Source organism: Geotrypetes seraphini, chromosome 2 (genome assembly GCF_902459505.1).
Source record: "Geotrypetes seraphini chromosome 2, aGeoSer1.1, whole genome shotgun sequence".
Taxonomy (NCBI): Eukaryota; Metazoa; Chordata; class Amphibia; order Gymnophiona; family Dermophiidae; genus Geotrypetes; species Geotrypetes seraphini.
The window spans coordinates 311,677,811-311,689,552 of NC_047085.1; the positions used below are offsets into that span (position 1 = coordinate 311,677,811).

At 41.5% G+C, this 11,742-nt stretch overlaps 1 protein-coding gene across 1 annotated transcript in view; it reads right to left on the bottom strand.

Annotated features, from left to right (window-relative positions):
* Positions 1–3,651, bottom strand: part of DNAJC13 (DnaJ heat shock protein family (Hsp40) member C13) — a 495,155-nt gene extending 491,504 nt beyond the window's left edge. The window contains 1 exon segment of the mRNA XM_033929988.1: positions 3,633–3,651. The gene's annotated coding sequence lies outside the window, so the exon portion shown is untranslated.
* Between the last annotated feature and the right edge of the window lie 8,091 nt (positions 3,652–11,742).

Sequence of the window (11,742 nt, forward strand, 5' to 3'; positions counted from 1 at the left end):
GATGGAGCAGCACCGGTAGCCTCGGGTGGGGGGGGAGGAAGAGGTAGAACAAATCAAAGCGAGTTTCCATTCATTCCTATGGGGAAACTCGCTTTAATATACGAGTAACTCGGTTTACGAGCATGCTTCTGGAACGAATTATGCTCGTAAACCAAGGTTCCACTGTAGTTATAAATAATAATAATAACTTTATTCTTCTATACCACCACAATCTTGTGACTTCTAGGTGGTTTACAGTCAAGAGATGAGCTGTAAATTGGAACAAGTGAGGTAATTAAATTTGCAGATGACACAAAACTACTCTAAGTTGTCAAAACATACGAGGACTGTGAAAAATTGCAGGAAGACCTTAGGAAATTGGAAGACTGGACATCTAAATGGCAGATGAAATTTAATGTGGACAAAAGCAAAAATGATGCACATCAGGAAGAATAATCCAAATCATAGTTATCTGATGCTAGAGTCCACCTTAGGAGTCAGCACCCAAGAAAAATATTTGGGTGTCAATTTAGACACTACACTAAAATATTCTGCACAGTATGTGGCTTCAGCAAAAAAAAAAAAAAAAAATGGAAATAGGATGCAAAGAATTATTAGGAAAAGGATGGTAAATAAGACAGAAAATATTATAATGCCTCTGTGTTGCTTCATGTTGCTACTTCAGCTTTCTGTATTACACACAGTTCTGGTTGCCATATCTCAAAAAAAAAGATATAGCAGAATTAGAAAAGTCTCAAAAGAAGAGGAACCAAAATGATAAAGGAGATGAAACTCCTCTTGTATGAGAAAAGACTAATGAGATTAGGGCTCTTCAGCTTGGAAATAGAGAGCTGCACGGGAACGGGGACGACGGGAATCCCGTGGAGATTCCATCCCCCTAGGGTCACGGGGATCCTGCGGGGTTCGAAGCAGCTCAAGCCGCGAGGCTCGTCTTCTTTCTCTTACCTGCTCTGCCGCAGCACACAGCCGACTGGAAGTCTTCCCCAATGTCAGCGCTGACGTCGGAGGGAGGGCTTAAGCAAAAAGGGGGAGGAGCCAGAGTAACACCAAGCCTTTCTTTCATTCTCACGCCAACCATGATGCCAGAAGACAGGAAACAGCTGATACACCGATTTAAGCAAAACAAAAACAGCGGATGAAAAGGACCATAAAAAGCAGCGGTTACAAAGTTCACCCGAAAGCAGATAAAAGGTAAGAAAAGCTCAGATAAGAGAGTTCCTCTTGATCATGTCACTCAACCCCAATGGTTTAACTGCCTGCAGTTCGAAGATCCAAAACTGCTCACGCAATTGTATGCGAGCCATTTTATCTCCTTGGAAGTTACTGGGGATCTGTTCGATCACCAACCATCTAAGGTCAGCGAATCCATGTTGGTATTCAGTACAGTGACTCATCATTGAGGATGTCAAGGCATAAGTATTAATCCTGCTTTTGTGCTTAGCAAGGCGGATCTTAAGCTGTCTGCTAGTACGGCCCACGTATATCTTGTGGCATGGACAGACGATGACATAGATCACCCAAGATGAGGCACAAGTAGTCACATATCTAAGGCATGAACTTGGGAAAGAGGATGGAGGAAGGGAGGGAAAGAGATGCTGAGGTGGGGGAGGGAGTACGTTTTTGGACACAAGGCATGAACTTGGGAAAGAGGATGGAGGAAAGGAGGGAAAGAGATGGTTGTGTACACGGGAATGAAAGAAAGGAGAATTTTTGGTCATAGGGAGAGAGTGAGGTACAGATGAGAGGGAGAAATATTGTGATGGAAAGGAACAGTGGGACAGATTGAAATGGATGCAAGAGGGAGGAATGTTGGATATAGTGGTGAAGGGAATGAAGGGAGAGATGTGGCATGGTGCTGGAGAGGAGTGATAGAAGGAGAAATGTTGGGCATGGGGCTGGTGGCCAGGCACGAAAGATGAGAAAGGGATAAATGCAGGACCATGGTAGGAGGAACCAATGGACAGCAATAGAAGAATTTACAGAAGATGGGAAAGCGGAAAAAAGAAACTGGGACCAACTTTATGGAAAAATAAGTCTCCAGACAACAAAGGTAAAAAACGGAATTTATTGACTAAAATGTTAGCTTTGGGAAATGTATATAGCAGATGTCTTTGTATTGTGTTCAAAAGAAAAGGAAATGCATTTCTGGTTTTATTTCTACAGTGTTGAAGTACTTGCTGACCCTTGCTGTGACTGGTGGGGATCCCCAAGCACCGCCAGCAGAGGACCTTCTCTAGAGACGGCCAGAACTCCCCTCCACCAAGCACAGCAGTCACTGGCAGCATCCATGAGCCACTGAGGTGCCAGCATCTGTGACTCAGGGACGCTACTGCTGCCTGTCAAGCTTGGCAAAAGGGACCCCCAGCCAACTGCAAAGGAAGTCCTCAGCTGACAGTTTGGGGGTTCTCATCAGCTGAGTATTTATATTTACATTAGAGGCTCTGGTAGAAACCCGTTTACAAAGTATGTATTCTTCCCAATTAATATTTCCAAATTAATAAAGTCTCTTTGCTTATTTGTAAATGGGTCTCTACCAGAGCCTTTAATTCAGTAGCATAATTAAATAAAATAACTATTTCTGAAGTTTATAGGGACGGGCGGGGATGGAGGGGATTCCTCCATCCCCGCCAACTTTCTACTTGGAAAAGAGATGGAAGAGGGGGGATATGATTGAGGTCTACAAAATCCTGTGTGGTGTAGCACAGAAATAGTGAATTGATTTTTTACCCTTTCAAAAAGTACAAAAAACAGGGGGCACTCAAGTTACATGGGAGGAAATATTTTTTTCACTCAAAGAATCATTAAGCTCTGGAATTCATTGCCAGAGGATGTTGAGCCAGGATATGTTCCAGCTCCTTTTGTAACATGACCAGGTATTGGTACAGGCACAGGCAGTACCAGCACAGACAGAAACAACCTGAAAAGATGATAGAGCAGAGTCAGAGATGGAATGCCAGCTTTGAGGGGACACTCATATTGGCACTGCTTCCACACAGGGGGAGCAGCCCTCTCAGCGTTGATGCTTCTCAGGTAACAGGGAGGCCAGTGTCCTGGAGCTTCTGGAACCATGCTTTGAGGAGGTCCTTTGTTGGTGGGTTTTCATCTCTGCTTGATGCATGACATTGGGATCCAGTGCCAGTGAGGACAATGTGGAATTCTCAATGTCAAGTCCAATGATATTCATTTCAAGCAGGTGCTACCAAAACCCAACATCGAGGCAGGGAAGACTGCCTCTATGCCTATGTGTTCCTAGTGCAGCTCCAGATGCCACTGGGACCGATGACTCCAATGTTGATGGACTGTACTTTGGTACGCCAAGAAGATTCTTGCACAATGCCTCTCTACTATGTGTTCTTTTCTGCATTTGAGAATAGAGCTTACTTATGATCAGGTCTAAAACACAAGAGGCACCATTTGGGCCTCAAGTGTTTCTTAAACCTACTGGAAGGTTACTAAGACAAATTGGGGAAAAATAGCCAAAGGAAATCAAACCGTTCAAATCAATAAAGTATACCAAAAACGACTACCCAAAAAAGGGTAACAAGAAGAAAACAGAAAAATCTTCTACACAGGAAAGCTAAGCAAAAAAATTTTACCAGACAAATTTGAAAAACAGTGACAAAACATCTTACCTGCAGATGAGAGAAAACTGCAGGTCCTGTATAAGTCGAGCAGGCAGGAAGGCATATATGCACATGCATGAGTAGTTGGGCCCGACAAAAAATTAATGGATCTTCTAATCACTAGGCAACATCCATGCCAGGGCTCCAGCAACTTCACTAGAGAATCAATTGTCCTGCTTGTCTTTGGAGAACAACTTTTCTTCCATCCATCAAAAAAGGATACCCATTCTACTTACCCCAGTCACTATCTAGATAGAAGAGGCTCAATTGGGCGGAGGAGTGGGTGCTGTGCAAGAGTACAAAAGCTGTGAACACGACACTAATAACCTACAATAAATCTAAATTCAAACATGTATTAATCCATTGGCAGAGAAAATTAAAACTAAAAACAGTAAGGCTAAAACTGAAACAAAAAGCTATTTTTCCTTAAGGAAACTTGGGGACATAAACCATGTTAAGGATAAGAGAAATGAGTAAGACAAGCCTTCAAAATTTGCTCTGACACCACTATGTTACTATAAGTTTGGTAGTCTTGGAAAAAATAGAAAAGGTTATGATGTCTCACAGAAAGAGTCACATCTAGCCTGTCAATGTTGACACAAAATTTACTTGCTTGCCCTTTTTACTGTCACTTCCCCACCATTAAGGATCTTGTTAATCACCTTATGCAATTTTCATCTGGCACACAATAGCTTTATGAAAGAAAAAGTTGTCATTTACAGAGCATTGTTTTCCTCCATGGTGAATTCCAATACAATTTACAAAGCTATACTTGACAAAAACTTGCATGTCAGACACCCCCCTCCTAGGTACAAAAACAGATTGCGAGCCCACTAGGGACAGAGAAAGAACTTGTAGTAAATGTAAACTGATTTGGTTGTACCACAGAAAGACAGTGTATCAAAGCCATGACTTGGAAATCTTGCCTCCAGGATTAGTATTGGTATCAGCACAACTGCACAGTTTCCTGCAAGGGTGATGGAAAAATGGACTACTATATATGGAAAGTCTTGAATCACTTAAACACGCTCAAGTTAGCAGAATGAAAACTTGACTTGGCAAAATGTGAAAACTTCACAACAGGCTTGTGATTGTTTTGTGACAGAGACTAGGCCCTGTTTTTGCTGGAGGCTGACTTCTGTTTGCATTCAGATTTAATGTAGGTTATTAGTGTCGAGTTACTACTTCTGCTATGAATTATTTCTATAGTGCTACCAGTCGTAGGCAGTGCTGCACAGAGTCACGAAGAAGAAAACAGTCCCTGCTCAAAAGAGCTCACAGCCTTGTACTCATGCACAGTCCCCCCTCACCCCCAATTGAGCTTCTCTTTCCCTATTGTATTTTACTTCATAAGAACATGAGAATGGCCAAACTGGGTTAGACTAATGGTCCATCTAGCCCTGTATCGTTTTCCAAAATAACCAATCCAGGTCACAAGTACTTGGCAGAAACCCAAATAGTAGCAACATTTCATGCTACCAATCCCAGGGCAAGTAGTGGCTTCCCTTATATCTGTCTCAAAAGCAGACTATGGACTTTTGCTTCAGGAACTTGTCCAAACCTTTTTTAAACCTAGTTACGCTAACAACTCTTACTACATCCTCTGGCAACAAGTTCCAAAGCTTATCTGTTAAGTGAAAACAAATATATTTCCTCCTATCTATTGAGCACCTTTTAGTACTCTCAATTGATCTCAACAGTGGGCAGAAATGATTTATGAAAGAAAACAGAACTCTTCTCTAACATGAAAATCCCTGCTACCTCTACTGGGTCCTAATCTACTCAGCATATGCACAAATAGAAAAGTAAAAAAGCAATATTAATGAATTACAGTTAGATTATGATACATAATGACAAACTGATGTGCCCAAAGAATCAGCAAAGAGAGTAATTAACTCATGAGTCTTGGAAACTCTCCAGGTTCAAAGTTCAATGGTCAAACTTCCATAACCACATTTCTGTTATATACTTCCCCCAGTGGTAAAACACAATGAAAATGGATTTTAACTGTCATACTAACAAATGATTAACAAGAACACTTGTACTAAGGAGTACAGCTTTCCAAGTGGAAAAAGCTGTCAATGATAAAGAAAACAAGAATTGCAGACTAGTGCTGCCCGAGTCAGGAAAAAAAAAAAATTTTGATTCGATTCAGCCTATTGAATTGGTTTTACAATTCGATTCGATTTTCCTTCCCAATTGGGTGTTTTTTTAAACATCCTGGTGGGTTTATGTTATAGCCTCTTCACCCCCTTTGCCTTCTCCTAACACTGGCGCTGTGGTGTAAACAAAATCAACAAACAAAAAAAAGCTTTTCCTCTCTCTGTTAAATCCTAGCTCACATTTGCAGTCTAACACCAGCTCTGGCAGGATACACCTTTCAAATCTGACAAATTGTAATCACAAAACAGAAAATAAAATTATGTTTCCTATCTTTTGTTGTCTGGTCATTATTCAAATCTTGTTGGTCTCAGGCTCTGGTTGTCTTCTGATAACTTGCTTGCCAGGGTCTCCTTCTTTCTTCGTGCTAACCATCCACCTGCTATCTCTGTCCTCTGGCATCTTTCCTTTTTTTCGTCTCCCTCCACAGATCCACCTTTTCTTAACTACCTTTTCATCCAGCATCTCTCCTTCCTTCCCCACCACCCCAGGGTCCACCATCTCTCCCTTTCTTTTCTCAACTACCCTCCTATCCAGTATCTCTATCCCTCATCCACACCATCCCTTGTGTCCAACTTCTCTCCCTTTCTGTTCCTTCCCTCCCTAAATCCCACTGTCCATCATCTCTCTTCTTCTCCTGAAGGCCTGCACCCCACCTCCGAAGGCCTGCCTGTCCCCCCTGAATGCCTGTCTCCCCCCCCCCCCGAAGGCCTGTCCCACCTCCCACACCGAAGGACTGCTTCCCCACCCCCACCGGAAGGCCTGCGAGTTCCCCCTGGCCTCCCCCTGGTGTCCGGCTTCTCCCCTGGCCTTCCCGCACCATTTACCTTTGAAGAGCAGCCTGCATAGAAGATCGAAGTGTTAGCGATGTTTGCAAACAGCTTCTGAGCTGTTTCCTCTTCCGCGGTCCCGCCTCTCCTCTGACATCAGAGGCAGGATCACGGCGGAGGAAACAGCTCTGAAGCTGTTTGCAAACATCGCTAACACCGCGATCTTCTGTGCAGGCTGCTCTTCAAAGGTAAACAGGTGCGGGGAAGCAGACGCCAGGGAGGGGGGGAACCGGATAGCAGCACTTCGCGACTGACCCTCCCCCCTTGCCCTCTAAAGCAGGTGCGGCAGCGGCCAGCCAACAAGAGCACTAACCCTAGGTCAGAAAAAAACTCCACACATCATCACTATTGTTAACAGTCCATCCTCACAAACTCCTGGAAACTATGATGGAAACTAAAGCGTCTACGGAGGTGCGATTCCAGTGTCAATATCTTTTTGGCGCCGGTAAATGCCTTGAAATTCAGTTAAAAATGTTGTTTCAATGGTCTTTTATACTCAAGTTTTCAAGTTTATTAAAAGTTTGTTGTACACACAATATCAAATACTTCAATACGTATGACAATTTAACAATATCAAATACTTCAATACGTATGACAATTTAAAATTAGAAGACAAAATAAAACAATTTATACAAATAAGCATACAATGTATGTACACAAGTAATTAGCAATACAAAAGGGAAGAGGGGTGAACTACAATCTTTGAAGAAAATAAGAGTACATTTAGGGGAAAAAAACATCAGGAGGGTGATGAAGAATGTTTTAAAAATATGGCTAAGCCTAAAAAAAAGAGGATAGGGGAGATTGTGACCTATACATAAAGTCTGGTTAAAATTATGTATTTGAGCCTGGGATTAATGATAGATGAATTATCCTATCTATGTCTCAAATGCGTCCTTGTACAGGTGGCATTTTAATGTGCTTTTAAATTTTTCTAATGAGGATTCTCCACTTAGATAAATTGTTCCAAAGCTGGGGTGCTATGACTGAAAAAATTGTAGAAAAAAATGGATTTATGTATAAAACTATTGAGTATTGCTTTACATATTTAGGATTTTCTCCTCAGTTTTGTTTTTTTTTAAAGAGAAAGGTTTAATGTCAGGGAAGGTGAAATGAACTATGTATTAGGGGTTTTATAGGGCAGTGGCTTGTCATAGCAATACTGATAAGTTTCAATTTTGGCAAATTAAGTCATCGGATGTAGAAAGAGGAAGGAAACTTGTTTCTTAATTGAACTTGAGAAGGATGAAAATCTATATATGCGGTACAAAAATGCCTTCTATAGAAATGTGAAAAATGTGAGGCAACATTTCTCTGCTTTCCCACTATCTCTTTTTTGATTGTCAAAGAGCATGAAAATATTTCTATAACCAAACAGTTGAGGGGAGTTGTGGGATGAGAACAATACACTAGGACTGACCTCTGCCTCCTGGCTACAGGGAGAGAATAAAAACCTGTTGTAACCTGGGCAGATCTCTGAAACTAGACGCAGGCATATAGGGAACTCTTATAGCCTGGGGTAACGATGCCACATAGAGCTTTATAACCCAAATCAGAGACAAGATAATTGGAGGGGAGAAAAAAAGGAAGTTGTAGAGAAGCATGAAATTTTAATTTGCTTTTAAGCATAAAGGAATGTCTTAAGTAAGAATGGAAAGAAAAGTAAATATTGGCTAATGCCTATAAAATTGTCTTCTGTATGTGATTTAAGTGCCCTGTTTAAGTAAAGCACATTTATCACATGAATCAACGTGCAGTAAGTTACTGCATGGTCAACATTTACCATGTATTCATTTTGTGAGAGAACCACAGCAGCAGTGCTGGGAAAGGAATAGAGAATGGACTGTGCTTGCACTTGGTACACAGTAAGTTACCATGTGCTACTGTTACTGCTGCAGACAGCATTTGTGAATTTACTGCCATCTTCATAAGGAGATGATATTTATTTATTCAATTTTCTAGACCGTTCTCCCAGGGAAGTACAGAATGGTTTACGTGAATTTGTTCAGGTACTCAAGCATTTTTCCCTGTCTGTCCAGGTGGGCTCACAATCTATCTATTGTACCTGGGGCAATTAAGTGACTTGCCCGGGGTCACAAGGAGCGTAGGTTTGAACCCACAACCTCAGGGTGCTGAGGCTGTAGCTTTAACCATTGCGCCACACTCTCCCCTTTTGGTGCTAACTGAATTTCAAGGCACTTATCGGCGCCTAAAAAATATTGACACCTCCGTAGGCGCTTTAGGCCACCTAACACCACTGTGGGCGTGGCTAACACCAAAAGTAGCATTCGGCGGTCTAAAGCGCCTATAGAGGTGTGATTCACATCATAGATAGGTGCTAGAAATGTAGGCCAGGAAAACCCTGGCCTACATTTCTGGTGCCTACCTTTGCCAGAGGCGCAATTCTGTACCCAGCGCCATTGCGTGATTGACACACGATCGGCAGTCACTTTTAAGGTAGTTGCCGAAAACAGCAAAGGTTACAAAATTCGGGTCTTTGTATATTCATAAAAAATGCAGTTTGTGGACATATTAGTGTTGAACACAGGGTCACAAGTGAATAGCACTAGCCTAAAGCAAGCAATAGTCTTCAAAGTACCGTAGTCACTTATGACTAAAGTTCACAAAAAATGGATTTATGTATAAATATACATTTCTTAACTAGCTTCCAGAAACCAACACTCCCTTCATCAGATCAAAAGAAAAATAACAACAACAAAAAGATTAGCTGGATAGATTTTGAATGTCAAAAGTATGATTTAGATACACGAGTAACTGTACTGAGAAAAAACCCCAAACAGTTTGATGTCTATATTAACTGGGTCATGCAAATAAATTGCATCTGTAGAACACATTTTCCATTTCCAAACGTGTATATTTTCCAGGCACAAGACAGAATAGCTCATAAGTCTTTAAATCAGACCTGCACAACTCAAAAATGATCCAGGGCCAAAACGAAGTCGGAAAATGTAGCAAGGGCCGTACCTGGTGGCCATGGCTCGAGGCACCCAGAAGTGCGTGGACATTGCAATAATGACATCATGTGCATGCGTGACATCATGTTGATATCCTCGCATGTGCAGGGGCCTTCCAGACAGACCCTGAGATGCCAGTAGAGGGTGCCCACAGCAGCAGTGTTTCTCAACTACTTCAAGCTAAGTACCCCTAACCACAGACCACCCAAGCTCTGCCCCAGATCCTGTCCCCTTTACTAATTGTAATGATAACTTAACAGTGATAAAGATATGGATAAGACTGAAGTTTCACCATAGGCATATATCCATTTTCTTGAAATACTTCCCACCATTAGCTTTATATTCTGATAAGTCAAACAGATATAAAACAAACTTGAAAGGCTGGTGTATTAGATAAACAAATATTCAGATTAAAAAAAAAAAACCCCACAAAAATCCCACCACCTTTGGCTTAACATTTAATGTGCCAAGATTTGTACTGCCTGTTCCTGCCCTTGAAAGCAGAATGGCAAGTCTCATAATACACTGGGCTAGGGTGGTCTAAAATCCAGGACTGTCCCAAAATCTCAGTTCTAGAACTTGGTAACAGTATTTCAACTTTTGGTCAGTCACCAGTTGCAAAGCTAACTCTATTTAGCATGGGTTCCCTAGCAGAGTGAAGCTCTGTACAGCTCCTCCTGTCATACCTGCTTAAGACTAGCACTGCCTTCTCTAGTACTCATTATATTCTCTCAGGCTTAAAGTTTCCTACTAAAATTAAAACATGCTTCCTTTTTCAACTCCTGCAGTAAAAATTTCCATGAAGTTGGACCATCTAAATGCCACATGACAGTCAATCTTCCATGCTGTCAACCATACTACAAATCTGATCAGGACTATGTTAGTTACAAGTCATGTGAAAAAATGAGGACACCCCATGAAATATTCAATTCTTTCTTAAGAAATGTTCACATATCAATGTCAAATCTTTATTTATTTATCTCTGGAAAAGAAACAACAAAAATTTTCCTTTATTTACTCATGAAACAAAAGATATCCACAAAAACATGTATTCTAACTGAGGAATAAATTAGGACACCCCCATATATCCTCCCATTTAAAGTGGCTCAAATCTCACACAAGTGTATCACATCAGGTGGACATAATTAGAACATCGTTACTCAGCATTTTGAAGGATGTTTGCCCTACTTAAACCTCAGACATTTAGTTTGGTGTGCTCATGACTGCTGCGGTGAGAGTGAACACCATGGTGAGATCAAAAGAGCTGTCTGAGGCCTTCAGAAAGAAGATTGTAGCAGCTTATAAGTCTGGTAAGGGATTTATGAAGATCTCGAAAGAATTTGACTTTAGCCATTCCACGGTCTGGAAAATAATGTACAAGTGGAGGACTTTCCAAACAACTGCGAATATGCCCAGGTCTGGCCATCCAAGCAAGTTGACTCCCAGAGCAGACCTCAAGATGCTAAAAGAAGTCTCCAAAATCCCTAAAATGTGTAAGGAGCTGTGAATATCATTTTATTAGTTTGTTTCGGGACAGAAAGACAGGAGATATAGAATCAAAATGGAGAATAGGAAGATTTTTGCTCTCTCTCTGTAACATGATAGATCCTGCTTAGGTAATCAGGCATGTCAGTCTAGCGAGGCTTTTGCTACCTGGCTGATAATGACTGGCAATTGATCATGTGTTTGGGTTGGACAGAAGATGGTATCAAGCAGAGAACCTGTGGGCTGAAGAAAGGATAAACAAGATGAGTTGAGTCACATACCACCCCCCCAGAAGCCTGGGTCGAGGTGAACCAGACCTGTGCATGATTGTGCAGTTATTCTGGGGATAGGGATAATGTGAGTTGACACGATGCACCCAATCACAGTTTGAGGTGAGAAAGGGTGACCAATGCTGGCTGATGATGATTGGCTAGGATTGTGTACTCAAATAATCTACCCTCTGTGAACTTGAATGCAGAACATGAGCCCAGAAGACACATCTACAGGAAAAGTTTGGGATTTTCCACCTATCACATGGCCTGAATTAGTACATAAAAGCTGTTGAGAAAGGAAGGGGAGAAGTTGGAGTGGCTTGATCCTGATTTGGGACTCCAGCTATTACAGAGATAGACTAGGGTAAAGTATGAGTTTCCTTTGATATATAGATAT